This window comes from Gorilla gorilla, chromosome 10, assembly GCF_029281585.2.
Source record: "Gorilla gorilla gorilla isolate KB3781 chromosome 10, NHGRI_mGorGor1-v2.1_pri, whole genome shotgun sequence".
Taxonomy (NCBI): Eukaryota; Metazoa; Chordata; class Mammalia; order Primates; family Hominidae; genus Gorilla; species Gorilla gorilla.
Genome location: NC_073234.2, coordinates 80,211,698 through 80,230,722, shown reverse-complemented (window position 1 = coordinate 80,230,722; position 19,025 = coordinate 80,211,698). Strand labels below are relative to the sequence as shown.

General features: G+C 43.9%; 1 pseudogene; it reads right to left on the bottom strand.

Annotated features, from left to right (window-relative positions):
- Positions 1-18,113: 18,113 nt before the first annotated feature.
- LOC115930346 (uncharacterized) lies at positions 18,114-18,207 on the bottom strand (annotated as a pseudogene).
- Positions 18,208-19,025: the final 818 nt, after the last annotated feature.

Genomic DNA, 19,025 nt, shown 5'->3' with positions numbered 1-19,025 from the left:
TTGAAAATCTATTTAGTGTGCTCTAAATGTAAGGGATCAGTATTTGGATTTTTTAAGTGCAGGAGGTGTGTGTTAGAAACTTTCAGGATGAAAAAATCAGATGCATTTACACATGCCCTTAGCTGACTGCATTTTATGGCAAAGATACAAGGGGAATAAAGAAAGCCAGGAAATTATTCCTACCCTGAATACCATGTAGTGACAAATCAGTTCTTCTCTTGAGGGATTTGAATTCAAATCACTCAGAGAGGCAACAGTCTAAACTGGTAATGAGAGAGAGAAAAAAGGAAAGAAGGTCACAAGAAAAATGGAATGAGTAGAGTAGGGCCCATATGTCAGAGAAGGTTAAGCCTGAAGGATCTGTGTTCTAGAACCATTACTGGGTCTGCTTTCAGTGCTGCTATTATGTCTTGAGAAGGTTGAACAACATTCTACAGAGATTTTAAAAACTGCATGAATAATTGTGTCTTACAAATGCAAGGTTTTTTCTTCTATCATGATATATTAATTTTAACCTTGCTGTGACATCCTCCTATATCTTGTTCTATTTTTTGCTGCTATAACAGAATACCACAGAAACTAAGTAATTTAAAAAGAGAAGAGACATGGTTCTGGAGGTTGGGAAGCCCAAGATTAAGAGTCTGCATCTTGTGAGGGCCTTCTTACTGTGTCATAACATGGGGGAAAACATCAAAAGGTGAGCATACAAGACCGAGAGAAAAATGAGAGCTGAAATTAATCTTGTATCAGGAACCCATTTTCACAATAACAATATTAATCCATTTATGAAAGCAGAGCCGTCATGACCCAGCCACTCTCAAAGATCCCATCTCTCAATACCATCCTAATGGTAATTCAATTTCAATATGTGTTTGAGAATATTCAAACCACAGCACTGTGCTATTTTATTACACTTGTTTTGATATTTATTTTTATTAAGCTAGAATTTTAATATGGCTAAATCTAAAAAAGAATGATTTCTACTAATTTTTGAATTTTATAATTGTGAAATCAATACTTCCTCATGGGAAAAAAATTAAAACTCTAGAAAAAATTATGAGGAGGAAAATAAAATTCTACTGACCCACCCACCACCCTATCATCCTTCATTTTTGTTCTCCAGGAGCAATCACTGCTATGAGTTTCTTGAGAAGCTTCTCAGAAATGTCATCTGTGTACTGCTCCTCATTTTAATCTAATTTCTCCTAGATACTGAGACAGTGGTTTGGTTAACCCAAGGAGGTCCTGGTGACCCCTTGCCTTTACCTGGCACAATCTGAAGGCATCCAGTTCTCCCAGAACAGCACTCTCCATTTTGCTGACCTTCAGTAAAATTGCAACATGAACCAGTTGTCTTGGACACTCTTCTTCATTCTTCTTCATGCCCTAACATCCCATCACTCCTCAGGACACCTTTTGCCACACCCAGACTTTTCCTGTAATAATCCATGTTCAAAAAACTGTTCTGTACTCTATACTCCATCAAATCTTTCAATGAGATTAATACTAGATTGTGAATAAATGGGCTTTCTTTATAAGCAGATTACCTTTTCTAAAGGATATTTTTATTTTATTTTAAAAAATCAAAGAAGAATACTATAATAGTGGAAATTACAGTTGGTAGTCAACAAATATTTGTTGAGTGGCTTCTTTGTGCCAAGCATGAAGTTATAGGGCAAAAAACGTTTAGATTGGAGGAAACCAATATCTACTATGAGTAGATTCTTGAGCCTGTTCCAGAAAGGCACAGCATGACTGAAATGGTTGCTGAAGAACAGAGGACAGGGGAAATGATCCAAAATAATAGTAACAGGTACTCCATGAGTTGAAACTTGTGACTTGTCTTTGGTTTTAGTTTCTATCTTGTGGAAAATTTTGCTGTTTTCACTCTGTCACAGAACAGATGGAACCATGATTTATGATTCACAGTTTATGAAGCTGATGTAATATTCTACCACACTTTGTGACCCATCATGTTTCCCACATTTGCAATATTTTTCTTCTGGGACACTTGTCACAAAGGGATCGCTGAGATGTTGGGATGAGAGTGGTTCAGCCATTATAAAATAGGGAAACTAGTGATATCACAAGGGTCATTCATGTATCCAACAAATATTTATTTGGCCCCTTAATGTGCCAGGTACTGCTCTAGGGACTAAGGATCCAATGGACAAGTCAGATAGGTCTTTACTCTGTGAAGCAGAAAAATAATAAACAAGTAAATAAGCAAACAAATGACAAGATCATTGTATAGAAGTGCTTTGAAGAAAATAAAAATGAGGTAATGTTATAAAGAGTGACTGAAGGCAGACAACATTAAATTGGTTGGTTGGCCAGGCATGGTGGCTCACGCCTGTAATCCCAGCACTTTGGCAGTCCAAGGTGGACAGATCACTTGAGGTCAGGAGTTCAAGACCAGCCTTGGCAACATGGTGAAACCCTGTCTCTACTAAAAAAAAAAATACAAAAATTAGCTGGGCATGGTGGTGGGCACCTGTAATCCCAGCTACTAAGGAGGCTGAGGCAGGAGAATCGCCTGAACCCAGGAGGCAGACGTTGCAGTGATCCAAGATCATGCCACTGCACTCCAGCCTAGGTGACAGAGTGAGACTCCATCTGAAATAAATAAATAGCGTGGTCAAGGAATGCCTCCCTCAGAGGTGTCATCAAAGCTGATGCTTAAATGATGAGAAGAAACTGGTTCTTCAAAAGTCGTAAGGAAGTGTGTTCCAGATAGAGGGAACAGAAAGTACAAAGCCGGGAAGAAGTTTGGGATGCACAAATGCAGACTCAAGGCAAGTGGGTTGTATTCACCAACCCATCTTTTTATCCCCCCCACCCCTGCTTTCATCCAGCTGTTGATGCTGATACCACTGGGGTCATGGGCCAGGATGTTGGCTTTATGCTGTTTAGTGCATCAAATTAAATACTTCCTGGCTCCAATTCAGAAGCTTTAGTGTGGCTCTGGTGGTATTCTGTTTCCTATTTCACATTACAGTTCACAAGAAGTCGACTAGCAGAGCGATCCCAAGGGAATACCAGCCTTGAAACATGGGAAACAACCCAAACATGAATGGCAAAAGATCAGTAAGAGGTGGTGGCGATTTTCTTCCAATTAAATTTGTTTGTAAGGAAAAATCTATTGTTTTCTAGGTAAATCTGATGATATAGTCACAGCAAAAGTATAGTATATTCATGGCAACACATTTTATGAACTACTATTCCAGTATCTATGTGAAGCAATAAATTATTTGAATTACACTGTATACGCTTCACTAGTACTCTAAGTCCATCATTTCTTATCTACAATTCTGGGAAAAAAAATTTATTTTGAAACAAGATCTCACTATGTTGCCCAGGTTGGTCTTGAACTCCTAGGGCTCAAGTGATCCTCCCATCTCAGCCTTCCAAGTTGTTAGGACTACAGGCTACAATTCTGAAATTTTTTTAAAAATTTGAAAACTAAGTATTTTTCACATTGCATAATGAGGCTACTTATCATCTTTATCACAATTAGTGTCAATTTTCATACCCACCTAATGGCAGAGACATTAATATCTTAATTAAAAGATATTGTTATAGCACTCACCAGTGGTATTATAGTATATCTACACTATACTATAGCGGTAAATAGTATATCTATCATTTTACTTACATAAAATCAGAAATACGAATTCTGACCAGTGTGACCAACATGGCGAAACCCCATCTCTACTAAAAATACAAAAAAATTAGCCAGGCACGGTGGCCAGTGCATGTAATCCCAGCTACTCAGGAGGCTGAGGAAGGAGAATTGCTTGAATCCAGGAGAAGGAGGTTGCAGTAAGCCAAGAACGCGCCCCTGGGTGACAGAGCGAGACTCCGTCTCAAAAAAAAAAAAAGAAAGAAAGAAAAAGAAAAGAAAAGAAAAAGAAAGAAAAAAAGAAATACAAGTTCTGAAAAATATCTGGCACAAAGTGTGCAAAAGCAAACTTATGCTCATGAATTTCAGGATATTTTCATAATTTTAATCTTAACACAACCGCCCTCAGTGGGCCTACCAATATTTTAATGAGTAAATGGTCAAGAGATTAAAAAAATGGCTAACTAGGCAGTACGAGATAGTGAGCCAGGCTTAGCTTCTCTCACTGATGTATATTATATCCATTGTAATTGTCCACCAAATTCTAACCTGCACAAGAAAAGAACATGGTAAATGTACAGTGTATTCATGACAACACACTGTGAACTTTTATCCCAGTGTCTATGTGAAGCAATAAATTATTTGGGCCATAGGTATGTCCTAGTAGCTATTGTATCCCCAGCACATAGCAGTAACTGGCACATAGTAGACATTCAGCAAATATTTATTGAATAGTTGGTCCATTGTTAATACTTGGCCACAATGATGCCCACTGCACTTGCTGTCTTAAATGACAACTACACATCAAATCCTGATGCAGTTTCTTCTGAGTTTTCTGCTGATTCAAGGTCAGGATATCCTTCAAACAGATGTTTGCCATTCCTGAGACTCGCATGACATTCTGATGGCAAAAAGAAGCTGGTTTCCTGCCAAAGCCCAATTTATACTTTCTGGAGAGTCTGCTAGCTCTATTTTTCTAAATAAACACTCAATTGAACAGTCCCGTGACTCTCTGATCCAAATAAATACTTTGAATCATTAACAGTCTCCACCAGCAACGCTAATGAATTTGAATTCATTTTTAGTCTCTTTCTACTCAGATCTTATCCCCTTCTTTTTTTGCCCTCCACAGCTTCCACAAAGACTCTTATGAGCATCCTTTTGATCCTCATGTTTGTTCTTCTATTGACTGAGCCAAGAGCATCAGCAGGAACTACAGCCTTCCCAGATGCTGTGGCTACAGCTCCTTCCCTTTCTATCTCATTCTGCGGCAGGTCCAGGAAAGTAAAGCTCTCCTAGCACAGTTTCCCACAGATGAACCACAACAGTCACTTACTCCTTTGAGCTGAGAGGAGATGAGAGCTCTGTCTGCTATAGTCAACCTGCCTTGACAAAGAACTTAAGCTTAGCTCTGAAAGCCAGGGACGAAGGAGCCATGCAGAATACAGAGGATAAAAAGGGGTACATTTGATGTGTTGTATGATCTATAAAATAGCACATCTGCGTGTTTATTTAACTGACAACCAACAGATAAATTTTTAAGACACTTAAGGGCATTAGAAAACATGATTCCCACTATATAGATTCTTAAGTGAGTGGGGTTGAGAAATATTTTCAGGTTTAACAGTAAATATCTGCTGGGTTCTTTGAATCTTATTTTTTTTTTTTATTTTTTATTGATCATTCTTGGGTGTTTCTTGCAGAGGGGGATTTGGCAGGGTCACAGGACAATAGTGGAGGGAAGGTCAGCAGATAAACAAGTGAACAAAGTTCTCTGGTTTTCCTAGGCAGAGGACCTTGCGGCCTTCCGCAGTGTTTGTGTCCCTGGGTACTTGAGATTAGGGAGTGGTGATGACTCTTAACGAGCATGCTGCCTTCAAGCATCTGGTTAACAAAGCACATCTTGCACCGCCCTTAATCCGTTCAACCCTGAGTGGATACAGCACATGTTTCAGAGAGCACAGGGTTGGGGGTAAGGTCACAGATCAACAGGATCCCAAGGCAGAAGAATTTTTCTTAGTACAGAACAAAATGAAGTCTCCCATGTCTACCTCTTTCTACACAGACACGGCAACCATCCGATTTCCCAATCTTTTCCCCACCTTTCTCCCCTTTCTATTCCACAAAACCGCCATTGTCTTCATGGCCCGTTCTCAATGAGCTGTTGGGTACACCTCCCAGACGGGGTGGTGGCCGGGCAGAGGGGCTCCTCACTTCCCAGTAGGGGCGGTCGGGCAGAGGCGCCCCTCACCTCCCGGACGGGGCAGCTGGCCGGGCGGGGGGCTGACACCCCCACCTCCCTCCCGGACGGGGGGCTGACACCCCCACCTCCCTCCCGGACGGGGGGCTGACACCCCCACCTCCCTCCCGGACGGGGGGCTGACACCTCCACCTCCCTCCCGGACGGGGCGGCTGGCCGGGCAGGGGGCTGACACCCCCACCTCCCTCCCGGACGGGGCGGCTGGCCGGGCGGGGGGCTGACCCCCCCACCTCCCTCCCGGACGGGGCGGCTGGCCGGGCAGAGGGGCTCCTCACTTCCCAGTAGGGGTGGCCGGGCAGAGGCGCCCCTCACCTCCCGGACAGGGGCGGCTGGCCAGGCGGGGGGTTAACCCCCCCACCTCCCTCCCGGACGGGGCGGCTGGCCGGGCGGGGTGCTGACCCCCCCACCTCCCTCCCGGACGGGGTGGCTGGCCGGGCAGGGGGCTGACCCCCCCACCTCCCTCCCGGACGAGGTGGCTGCCGGGCAGAGACGCTCCTCACTTCCCAGACGGGGTGGCTGCTGGGCGGAGGGGCTCCTCACCTCTCAGACGGGGCGGCTGCCGGTTGGAGGGGCTGCTCACTTCTCAGACGGGGCGGTTGCCAGGCAGAGGGTCTCCTCACTTCTCAGACGGGGCGGCCGGGCAGAGACGCTCCTCACATCCCGGACGGGGCGGCAGGGCAGAGGTGCTCCCCACATCTCAGATGATGGGCGGCCGGGCAGAGACGCTCCTCACTTCCCAGATGTGATGGCGGCCGGGAAGAGGCGCTCCTCACTTCCTAGATGGGATGGTGGCTGGGCAGAGACGCTCCTCACTTTCCAGACTGGGCAGCCAGGCAGAGGGGCTCCTCACATCCCAGACGATGGGCGGCCATGCGGAGACGCTCCTCGCTTCCCGTGGGGGGGGGGGGGGGGGGGGGCGGCCAGGCAGAGGCTGCAATCTCGGCTCTTTGGGAGGCCAAGGCAGGTGGCTGGCAGGTGGTTGTAGCGAGCCGAGATCACGCCACTGCACTCCAGCCTGGGCGCCATTGAGCACTGAGTTAACGAGACTCCGTCTACAATCCCCCGTCTACAATCCTGGCACCTCGGGAGGCCGAGGCTGGCAGATCACTCGCGGTTAGGAGCTGGAGACCAGCCCGGCCGACACAGCAAAACCCCGTCTCCACCAAAAAAATACGAAAACCAGTCAGGCGTGGCGGCGCGCGCCCGCAATCGCAGGCACTCGGCAGGAGAATCAGGCAGGGAGGTTGCAGTGAGCTGAGATGGCAGCAGTACCATCCAGCTTCGGCTCGGCATCAGAGGGAGACCGTGGAAAGAGAGGGAGAGGGAGACCCTGGGGAGAGGGAGAGGGAGACAGTGGGGAGAGGGAGAGGGAGAGGGGGAGGGGGAGGGAGAGGGAGAGGGAGAGGGAGAGCCAAACTGAATCTTATTTTTTTTAAGTGCAGAAAACTTAGAAAGTACAACAAAGCATTTTAAAAAGAAACAATTCCTGCCTCTCAAGCTACAGATAATGTCTTTTTTCTTTTTCAAAAAATACAATTTTTAGGCTAGCCTGAAAAAAAAAATCTGTATGGACCCCAAAGGGTCTCCTTGTGAATGAAAATGCTGCTAACAGGAGTTTTGTGTTATGTGTGGGCACTCAGAGTTTTCAAGAAGACCATGAAGGAAAGTTTTCAATTCCTGAGGGCTCCAGACTCCCTGAGAGAGGGGAAAAGGAAAACTTTGGGGTTGACGATCAGAGCTTCACGCCTCAAACACTTGAACAATCTTGCCTCATTTCCTGAACCTGAACTTATTCATAAGTTGGGGTGCTTCTCTAGAACTCTAGCAAGCTAGTTATGAAACTGAATTATCATAGGAATGTTTCCACTGGAAGGTTGGTGGAAAGCCCTGTCACTTAAGGAGGCAAAAAATGTCCTTCCATTTTGATCTGTAAAGAACCCTTAGCCAAGCTTGGAAGGATCATGGTGCTTTCTGGAGCCATGGCAGCATAGATGGGGTTCGAAGGTTTGTATACCTCCAGTGTTTGTGCTATATAGGCAGGCATGAGACTAGGAAGCAGGTCACATACATACACAGCAGCAAGCTCAAGCACTGGCTCAAGCAGACTGGAAACAGAAACGTCAACCAAGGTTGTATAGGAAATGTGGGCAGAAGTGGTTAGAGGCCCAGGAAATTTCTTTCCAGCCTATTCCAAATGTACAGTGGCAGGAACAAGTATAGGACCTCCCTTCATATAGAAAGATAAAGAGAGTGTCACACATTAGCATGCCAGGGAGGCTGGGCAAGGCTACTCTGCTTTGTGGAGCTGTGCCTTGTAAGAGAAACTCCTAGAATCAGAGCCCTGCAGAAGCAGCAACCACCAGTGATAGGGAAGATGGCTGGAGCTGGGGCAGAGCCAAGAGGAAGCAGCAGCAGCAGCAGCAGCCACATGGAAACCATGGGGAAAACAGAAACCAGAGGGAAGGAGCGTAGCCCTCCCTGGCCACACACATGGGTAGGTTGCAATAGGCCAATAAGGCTAGCAGGTAGCGGGCTGGTGGAGTGGATTGGATCACAATTCCCAGTCACAATAATAAAAACCAGTAGGGGATTGATCCCATGTGTGACTATGGCTGATGTGACTTGAGAATGAAAAAGAGTTTCTTGAGGGAAAATGTTTGGTTCCAGAGCAGGAAGGCCACCTGTACCAAAGATAAATACTGATACTTTTCACATCCCTAATTCCAAGACTATTCTTTAAATCCCATCAGCTCACCTGGAACTTCTGTGGTCCCCACTGCCTGCCCAATGTGACAGTCAGCAGAAGCTTAGCTCCAAACCCATGCCTGTGAGGTTGGACTCCAGACTTGATGGAGTATACGTATCCAATGGCAACTCAAAGGGGAAATATTAAGAGTGACAAAAAGGAGATTCTCCAACCAGGGACTATTATCTTCATGCCTCTTGGATATTGCTTATTAAACCAAAAGGTAACTGACCCAAAGAAAATAACCCATCCCATCCTTCTGTCACGATACTCGACTTTTATACCCTTAAATGAAGGATGCTCTAAGTATAGCCAGAGTTTGGATGTAGGGGAGTGTGTGTGTGTGTGTGTGTGTGTGTGTGTGTGTGTGTGTGGCATAAGCAGACCTGAGACTAGGAAGCAGGTGACATATGCACAGCATCAAGCCCCAAATCTGGCACTGACTCAAGCAGATTGGAAGTAGAAACGCCAAGCCAGGTTGTATAGGAAATGTGGGCAGAAGAAGTGATTAGAGGCCCAGGAAATGTCCTTCCAGCCTATTCCAAATGTACAGTGGTATGAACAAGTATAGGACTTCTCTTCATATAGAAAGATAAAGAGAACGTCACACACTAGCATGCCAGGGGGGCAGCACACTGTGCTGTGTGGGGTTGGGCCCTGTGAGAAAACCTGCTGGAGTGGGAGCTTAGACTACACAGCCAGGGGCTTCAGGACAGCAAGATGATAGAAGGCCAAGCTGGGTGCAGGAATGAATGAACATAGGAAAAGAGGCCATTGAGAAGGATGCTGAAGGATACCTTTGGTTGCAGACTGCTTCCTGAAATCCCAGGCCTATCTGCAGGTCTCGTGTGTCTCAACAGGACACCTCAACAATTTATGGCTCCAGGATCTTGGGACAGAGGTCCATAGCTCAGAAGGTAATGGTTACCATGACAAAAAATTCACCATCAACAACGAAGACACACACACACACACTCACACACACAAAAGACCTCTTCATTTCCAGTATCTTACCATCACCCAAACAACACAAACACCACCAATCTGGGCAGTCTTTGAAATGCTTTTTATTTTCCAGCGATACTCCTACAACTTTGACCATTTAAAAACAACGACCTGCTCTTGATTGTGACATGCTAGCAACATTGAGGTAGTTATGGCCTCAGCTTCAGGCAGATCCATTTCAGGGGAGTTCCTGCCACCACTCATTGTCTCTCCACAAGGAGACCTGAATGGAGAAGGGAAAGGCTGAGGGCTGTGTCTCCCTCTGATCTAAAAGTTCAGACTTTAGAGAAGGGCCATGCTGTATTCTGGAGTTGGCATGTCAGTGCCCTAGTTCTTTCTACAAGCAAGCTTGCCTCCTCCCTTCACTCAAGTCTTGGCCAATTCTATTTAGAATTCTAAAGGTGGAAGGACCACCTCCTGACATTTCTGAGAAACATGCTCAGGCTATCTTCACAACTCCACTCAAACCCACCTGTGTTCTGGAAGAGGGGCTGCAAAATCACTCTCCAGGGATTTCATGCTAGAGACAGAGGCCAGCTGAGACAAGTGTCCGCTTTCACTGTTTCTGCTCCTTCAGGAACAGGCTGCATTTGATGGTCCCAAAAGATGCTTTCCTTGCCTAAAATTCCAGAGAAAACTGGACTGAAGCAAGATTTGGCTTCTTGGTTTGACACATGTCCAATTACTCCACAACATTTATGCCTCAGTATGTACCCAAAACTCGACAGCAGCCAACATTGACCAATGTGTGCCCTGGGTCACTGCGGTGGAAGCAGGGACATGTGGAACAAATAGTGCAACACAATCTCACTCTGGGGAAAAAAAAATATGTGCTGCAGAAAGTCAGTGGAGGACAGCATTTTGGTAGATTTTTTATTTCAGTCATTTAGTCAATAAATGTTTTCTCAGACACATGCTGGGCCCTAGAGATAGCATGCTGAACTTGACAGATAGTCCCTGCCTTCACCTAGCTTACTATTAAGCTCAGGTTTGAGGATCCAGCTGATCTGACTTCAAATCCAGTGGCCTACATTTGCAGAGCCTCCTCAGCTATAAAATGAGGATGATAAAATTATGCAAAGGGTTATCGTGAAAGGTAAATCAGATAATCCATGTGAAGTATTTAGCCCACTGCCTTGCTCTAAGTGGTAGCTGTTGTTAAGATCATTATTTCATAGGTCACTGGAGGCCTGCTGGAAACTGTGCACTGGACACCAGAATGACCTTATCTGTATGGAGGGCCTTTGGCAGGCAACCAACCCAGAGTCTCAAAGGACTGCATCCCAGCTACAGACAACAGAGCCCCAGAGCTCTCAGCTGAAGCTCAGCATTCACAATCACACAATGCCCAGAAGAACCCAAGCCCCACCACTGCTGGCAGGCCACTGCCCCAGGCAGCAATAAAGGCTCCCAGAGGCCTTTTGTCAATTGTCCCCTGAACAGAACATAAACATCTCCATGCTGCCATTCAGTGGACATCCTGTTTACATGGTGAGTGGGGATCTTGGTTGCTTTCCCTCTTCTCTTTTCAAAGGCTGTAATTATGTTTACCCAAGTCCAGCAGTAGGTGCCAGGAGGACTATGAGTTGATTTCCCTGGCTAACACTGCAGACGGCTGGCGGCAGCCCCACTGACCCCTGCATCCCAGGCAGAAAGCCAGCCCTACATTCTCCTTACAAAGACAGCCATTCTCACTGAGCAGTTTTCTTTGCATGCATGCTGGGATGCTCTGGATAATTGGCTAGCCAATGCCAAGATGCGTCAGCACTATGCACGTACCGGATAACTGGATAATGAAGGGAAAGGAAGGGTACAGAGCTCTGTAGTTAGAATGCCTCCTGGGTACCATGCAGTGTACCATGAGCATTTCACATGCAGGTAGTCCCTGGCTTATGATGGTTCAACTTACAATTTTTTTTTTTTACTTTATGGTGGTGCAAAAGTGATGCACATTTAGTAGAAACCATACTTCAAGTACCCATACAAGCATTCTGTTTTCACTTTCAGTACAGTATTCAATAAATTATATAAGCTATTCAACACCTTATTATAGTAGTCTTTGTGTTAGATGATTTTGCCCAACTGTAGGCTAATGTAAGTGTTCTGAGCAAGATTAAGGTAAGTCCAGGTTAAGGTGCAACATTCAAAAGGTTAAGTATATTAAATACATTTTTAACATGATATTTTCCATTTATGATCAGTTTATCAGCATGTAACCCCATCATAAATTGAGGAGCATTTGTATATTGTTTTGATCAATCCCAGTACAACCCAGAGAGTTATGTATTGTTACCAGATTTTTCAAATGAGGAAAAAAACATAAGGTCACTCTGCTGGTAAGTGGTAGAACTGGAATTTAAACTAAATCTATCAAGCTCTGTAGTCTATGTTCTTTCTACTCCAAAAAAAAAAAATGAGATAACATTTTATGCATGCCCAGATGAGTTGTTTTGACTCAGTGATTCCCAGGTGTTTTCATCCCTTTCCCATCTGTTGTAATATATTTTCAAACATCAACCCAATGCAACGTTATTTTTTTTTAAATGGAGTCTCACTCTTGTCGCCCAGAATGGAGTGCAATGACGCAATCTCAGCTCACTGCAACCTCTGCCTCCCAGGCTCAAGTGATTCTCCTGCCTCCACCTTCCAAGTAGCTGGGATTACATGCTTCACAGGAATAAAATAGAGCTCAGAGAGCAGCCCAGGCCAAAAGGGAGCAATGTACATGGAAGTATGAGTCAATGCTCACAACAACCGAGGTCCCAGGAAACTGTGCTCATGACACACCTTATCTTCAGGGTCCCTATGGCCCCTCTCAACTCATGTGAACTCTGCTCACTCCTAGCAGATAGTATTCTCTCTCCCTGACTTCCTCTCGGGATGTTTTAGGCAACCACTAAGGTGGCCTCCAGGGATCCCTGCCTTCTGGTACTTACTGCCTGTGTGATCCCATCCCCATTGAGTGTGGGCTGGATTTAGTGACTAGCTTCTAGCAAATAGAATAGGCAGAAGCAAAATCACTTCCAAGATTAGATAATTTAAAAAAGATCATGGCTTCTGTCTTAGTCTCTCTCTCTCTCTGTCTCTCTCTCTCTCCCTCCACCCCCGCCACCACCCCTCATTCTGCAGAAGATAAGCTGCCATATTGTAATAGCTCTATAGAGAGGCCCATAAATCAAGGGACCAATGTTCCCAGCCAGTGAGGACCTGAGCCTACCAACAGCCATGTGAGTGAACTTAGGAGCAGATCCAATCCCAGGCTGAACATTGAGATGACTCCAGCCCTGGCCAATACCTTAACTGTAGGTTTGTGAAGAACAGGAAGTTATAGCCAGAACATATAGATTCCTAACCCACTGAAGCTGTGAGATAATGTTTGTTTTAAACTGCTATGTTTGGGGGTAATTTGTAACACAGCAATAGCTACCTAATACTCGGAGTGAGGACAGGTCCTAAAGGGAAAGAGGGAACAGTGTGGAAGAAGACCCCAGTGTGCAGGTCACCAAGGTAATCTCCTGTCACTGCTATCCAACATCTGTAGACCCCAGGCAGGCTGACTGTAACCTCACGCTATAGCTTTAGAGATCTAGAAACCTTCAGAGAGATTTCCCAGGACAGCATTCACAGTTTGGCTACAAGCTGTCATCACTCATGACAGGAGAGCCAGGACAAAGCAGGATAGGGCAGGCTGTGACCCTGGTCCTCAAGAATGGGCAACAGTAATAATACTGTGACTGTAATGTGACCAAGCGCAGAGGAGAAAAATGTGAGCTGCAAAACAGCTGATGCCCAAATCCAGAGGTCTCATCCACTGCGGTCAGTAGAGGCATCATTGTGACTCATAGCCAGTCCCCTGGCCGTTTTGGCTGATAATGGGGTGACACCATGCAGCCCACCAGAGTAGGAGGCTGCCAAGGTTAGGCCAGAAGTTGACCTGAGGTCATAAACAGGAAAAGAACCCCAGGAGGAACATTAATTCTATAATGTGACCCAACACGACAGGTCTTGAGGAAGCCTGTGGTTTGGTGGGCTCACAGCAGCCCTAGTACTCACCCCACACATACCACAGGATTGCTCATTGCAACACGGCAAATCTAGGCCCTTCGGTGTTGTGGGACTGAGATTCAGAATGTTTGCCTCACTGTGGTCAGGAACTATGGCTGGATGAATAACAGCCCCCAAATGTGTCCCTATCCTGATCCCCGGACTTGTAAATGTTATCATATCTAGCAAAAAGGACATGAAGATGTGATTAAGTTAAGGATGCTGAGATACGGAGAGTATCCTGGATCATCTAGGTGGGCCTGATCTAATCACAAGGTCCTCTTGAGAGCGGAACAGGAGGACTTCGAGCCAGAAGAGGAGATGTGATGATAGAAGCAGAGATGGGAGTGTTACACTCGGAGGATGGAGGAAAGGGTCGCAAGCCAAGGAATATAAGCAGCTGCCAGATGCTGAAAAAGGCAAGAAAGCGGTTTCTCCCGAGAGTCTCCAGAAGAAACCAGGCCTGTTCACACTGTAACTTTAGCCCAGTGAAACTGATTTCATGGTCCTGACCTCCAGAACTCTAATAGAATAAATTTGTGTTGTTTTAAGCCACGAAGTTTGTGGTAACCTGTTGCAGCAGTCACAGGAAACCAATTCGGAACCATCAGGAACTAGTCAGAAAAGAGCGTGGAGGTGAAGTCTCAATTCTTGAGGCCAAGCAGAATTGTAGGAAATAAGGATTGCAAACCAACAAAAATTCGTGTTCTAGAGAACCCACATTTGAATTATCTTCATTGTTGAAGTTGAAGGCCATGGGCCATCATTGCCTATGTCATTATTTATTATCTTGTCTATATCAATAGTATTTGCCCAAAGAAGCTCTCAAATTCACATTTTATTAAATGATATGAATGAAGAATGAAACATACAAATGAAATTTCACCATAAATGCCAGCCAACAGCTTCTTAGGGCCATTATTTGTTGCAGAGATTTTATTCGGGAGGATTTCAAATCAAGACCAATCACTTCCTTCTCTGCTAAGTTGCTTTTACTGTGATTTATAGATTAAATGTACACAGACAAATATATAAATGTATACAGAAAGCAGGCGTTTGCCTAAGATTTGCTTTATGGCACAGGTAAACTTGTAAAGAACGTTCTGTTACGTGTTTAACTACATAACAATTCCAGACTTGTGTCGGTCAAAAATATATCACTCAGAAGGAAAAAGCTAAGCAACAGACTTAATACTGTACATTTGTAGCTAATATGACATATATATTTGTAGCTTATATATGCTAATATATTTATAGCTAATAATCTTATATGTGAAAAGCTCATCCAATTATGAAATTATTATTAAAAACAATTATCATGAAAGTCAGGAAACTTTATGGACAAATATACAGTACATGACCAGATTATTCTTTGAAAGTAAAAAACCCCAATTAGCAAAGATAGAAAATATATAATCCTTCTAGAATTCAAAGGAAATGGTAAATTGAAATGGGAAATTACATTTTTAAAACCTCAGGTACATGGAGTTGGTCACATGCCTCAGTTGTGGCAGGCTGTCTCATTAATTTGTCCGAGACTCATTTTTTCATTTTATTTTTACCCATTTTCATCCACTCCACTCTCCTAACCTTCCTCACCATAGACACTGTAATGTGTGCCAATGTATGTTCTTGGATAGCTGTCTGCATTAGCTTCCTGTAGCTGCTGTAACAAATTTTTTCAAACTTGGTGATTTAAAGCCACAGAAATTTATTTTCTCACAGCTCTGGAAGGCAGAGGTCTCAAAATCAAGGTGTTGGCAGGGTCACACAACCTCCAGAGGCTGCAGGGGAGATTCTATTCCTTGCCTCTTTCAGCTTCTTGTGTCTCCATGTGTTCCTTGGCTTGTAGCTTATAATAATAGAGTTTATAAGTTTATCTGTGCCATAAAGCTAATCTTAGCCAAAGGTCTGCTTTCTGTATACATTTGTATACTTGCTGTGTACATTCAACCTGTAAACCACTCCAATCTCTGTCTGTCTTCACACAGTCCCCTGCCTCTATTGTGTGTCTCTTATAAGAACATTTGTCATTGGATTTTAAAGTCCCCCTAGATAATCCAGGATGATATCATCTTGAGATTCTTACTTAATTACATCTGCAAAGACTCCTTTAACCTAAAAAATCACATTCACAATTTGGGAATGTGGACATATCTTTTGGGAATGTGGACATGCCATTCAACCCACTGCACTATTCTTAAAAGCCATGTAGTGATTTTTGTGTATGTGTGTTATTTTTCATAGTAAATTGTGCTAAAAGTCTTATTCTACTTTTTATCACAGATGCTCCTTGACTTATGGTGGGGTTACATCCTGATAAACCTGTTACTGTTGAAAATATTGTGAATTGAAAATGCATTTAATATACCTAACCTACTGAACATCACAGCTTAGCCTAGAACACTTACATTAGCCCACAATTAGGCAAAATTATCTATCACAAAGCCCATTATATAACAAAGTGTTGAACAGGTCATATACTTTGCTGAATACTGTACTGAAAGCAGAAAACACAATGATTGTATGAGTGCTGGAAGTATGGTTTCTACTAAATGTGTATAAATGTCCAACCATCACAAAGTCAAAACATCTAAGTCGAAACATCCTATGTTGGGGATCATCTGTATTTTTACCTATCACTATGTTTTTGTCTATCCATAGTGTTCCTATATACCTGGTGTATATTCCATAGTATGTACCCCATCAAATTTTGTTTATTCAACTTCCTAGTGATAGACACCTAATTACCCATCTGCTACCACATAAAAGGTATCAGGGGACATAATTGATTATGGCCCTTTATGGATATGTTGCAGGCGTTTCTCTGGTATATATTGCCAGGCATCAGTTGGATGGATCATACAGAATATAAATACACCCTTGGTTTCTCTAAGTATTGCTAGATTGTGTCTGTACCAGTTAACTCTCACATGCCTTTTTTCCCCTAAATTCTTGCCAACACTTGGAATCATTCAATTTTATAATATTTGCTACTCTGATGTCCATAAAGTGGTATCTTACAGTTGCTTTAGTTGGTCACGTTGGTATTGGTCATATTGGTATTGTCGGTTTTTGTTCTAGATTGTAATGGGTGTGCCTTTCTTGTCTTCTCTCTTTGTTCCCTTCAATTGGACAGGAATTAACTTTTCTAGTTTGTTTACAGACCCTTAGCTCCAAGGTCAGATATTTGTCTGTTGGCCTTTAGCCCCATACTCACTCTCTTATATTCTCTTCTGGAAGACAGGTAAGCAGAAAGCCACATTCCCCAGACTTCCTTGACAGCTAAAGTTAAATTTGGTTCTGCCAATCTGGGGGAACTGCACCTGACTGGCAAGTAGAAATAAGGGTGGGGCCATTGTTTCTGACAGTGCCTCAGCTGCAGCAGCAGAGGTAGGTGGCTCCTGCTCAATGCCAGCCCTGTGGTTTCAGTGGCACTGGTGGAGAATGGCTCCATGGTTCCAGCAGTGACCCCAGTGAGGGTGGCTCATACACTCTCTCCCAGGTATGCTAGCAGATCCCTGAGCTCTGGGTAGAACACCCTTTCCCTTTTGCTCCTCCAAACATCTTTAGAATCAACGCCGCACATTAAATCCCTTTCAGTTTGAATGATCTAAAATTATTTCTGTCTTCCCGACTGGGCACTGACTAACACATTTCCAATATTCTTATCATCCTCCTAGAATGACCTTTTGTCCTACAGCAGCATTTCAAAGCATGTCCTTGCAAGATAAACATTCTTAGACCTTGCATCCCTAAGAATATCTTCATTTTGCCCCTTTCATTTCAGTGATAATGTATCTGGGTATAAAACCCAGGAGCAAAATTCTCATGCTTTGGAAGTATGGCTGCACTGTCTCCTTGCATCCGGTGTTGCTATTGAGAAGTGTGATGACAGCTTATTCTTGTTCCTTTCAAGGTCATTTGCTCTTGCTCTCAGGAATCTTCTTTTAAGTTCTTAAATTTCCTGATAATGTAATGTGTCTAGGTGTTGATTTTTTTTTCTTATCTCTACTGTACAACACTGGCGAAACCCCTTCAATCTAAAGCTTTTATCTGTATTTCTATGTAGATTATCATTAATTCAAAATAGTTCTCCACTACTGTTTATTGTTTCTCTCTCATTCTGAGACTTTACTTTTTTTTTTTTTTTTTTTTTTTAATTGAGACAGGGTTTCACTCTGTGACCTAGGCTGGAGGCCGGAGTGCAATGGTGCAATCACTGCTCACCACAGCCTCTACCTTCCCAGCTCAAGCGATCCTCCCACCTCAGCTTCCTGAGTAGCTGCGACCACAGGCATGCACCACCACATCCAGCTAATTTTTCATTTTTTTATAGAGACGGGGTTTCGCCATGTTTGCCCAGGCTCATTCTGAGATTGTTATCATGTTGACATTTCTATTTTTATATGCCATATCATTTAATTCTCTTTTTTATGAAGTCCTCATCTTTTTTTTTTAATTTTTAGGCCTGAGGGCCTCTTCCATCCTTGTCAAGGGTAGTGCTAACTTTTGTCCTTTCAAAAACACTGCAGTCCTTCTCTTTCTTACTGCTGCCTAGGGGTTTGAGACTTCCAGGTCATTGATTAGTTAATCCAAGGTTTACATTCTGCTCTTCAATCCCTTTATTGAGTTCTTTGTTTCATCTATTGCTTTCTTATTACCCAGTTCTCTAGTTGAATATTCTTTGTGATGCTCATTTCTTTTTGCTATTTCTGATATTTTTATCTTTTCCCCCCTTTGTGGCTATTTATGTTTGTTTTATATTCTTATGTCTCTGGTCCACTAATTCTAACTTCCTTTGCTATAGGTTGTTCAGCTTATCTTCATTTTATAGCAATCAAATTCCTCTATTTATCCATATTTTTCCCCCATGATGTATTCAGTACATCTGCTGGCTTGGCTAGCACAGTGGCTCTGGATGGAGGGGCCAATCAAAGTCACCTAGGTCTTAGATTGATCCTTTCCTCAGGGTTTAAAAAGGGGTATAGAGAAATGTGACCAATCCCTCGAGGCCATTTCAAACTTCACCTCCACTATGACACACAGCTGCAAACATCCCCAGCCAGGTGCTTCTGCCCTCCAAGAACCCCCTTTTCTTCCACCTGGGATACTGCTCTGCTTAGAGGGTGACATCCCTCACTTGAAATCTCCTGGCCCACTGGGTGGAGACAGTGAGATGAGGGAGGAGAGAATTCTCAGGAGCCAGACCTTCTACCCAGCCCTAGTAGTCACTTCCCAACAGCTGGGCTCCCACAGAATCACACTAAGGCCAGGTGGTTGCCACTGTGTTCCTGCTCCCACAGAATCTACAGGGCAGGCAGTGAACACCTTCCTACTTATTCTCT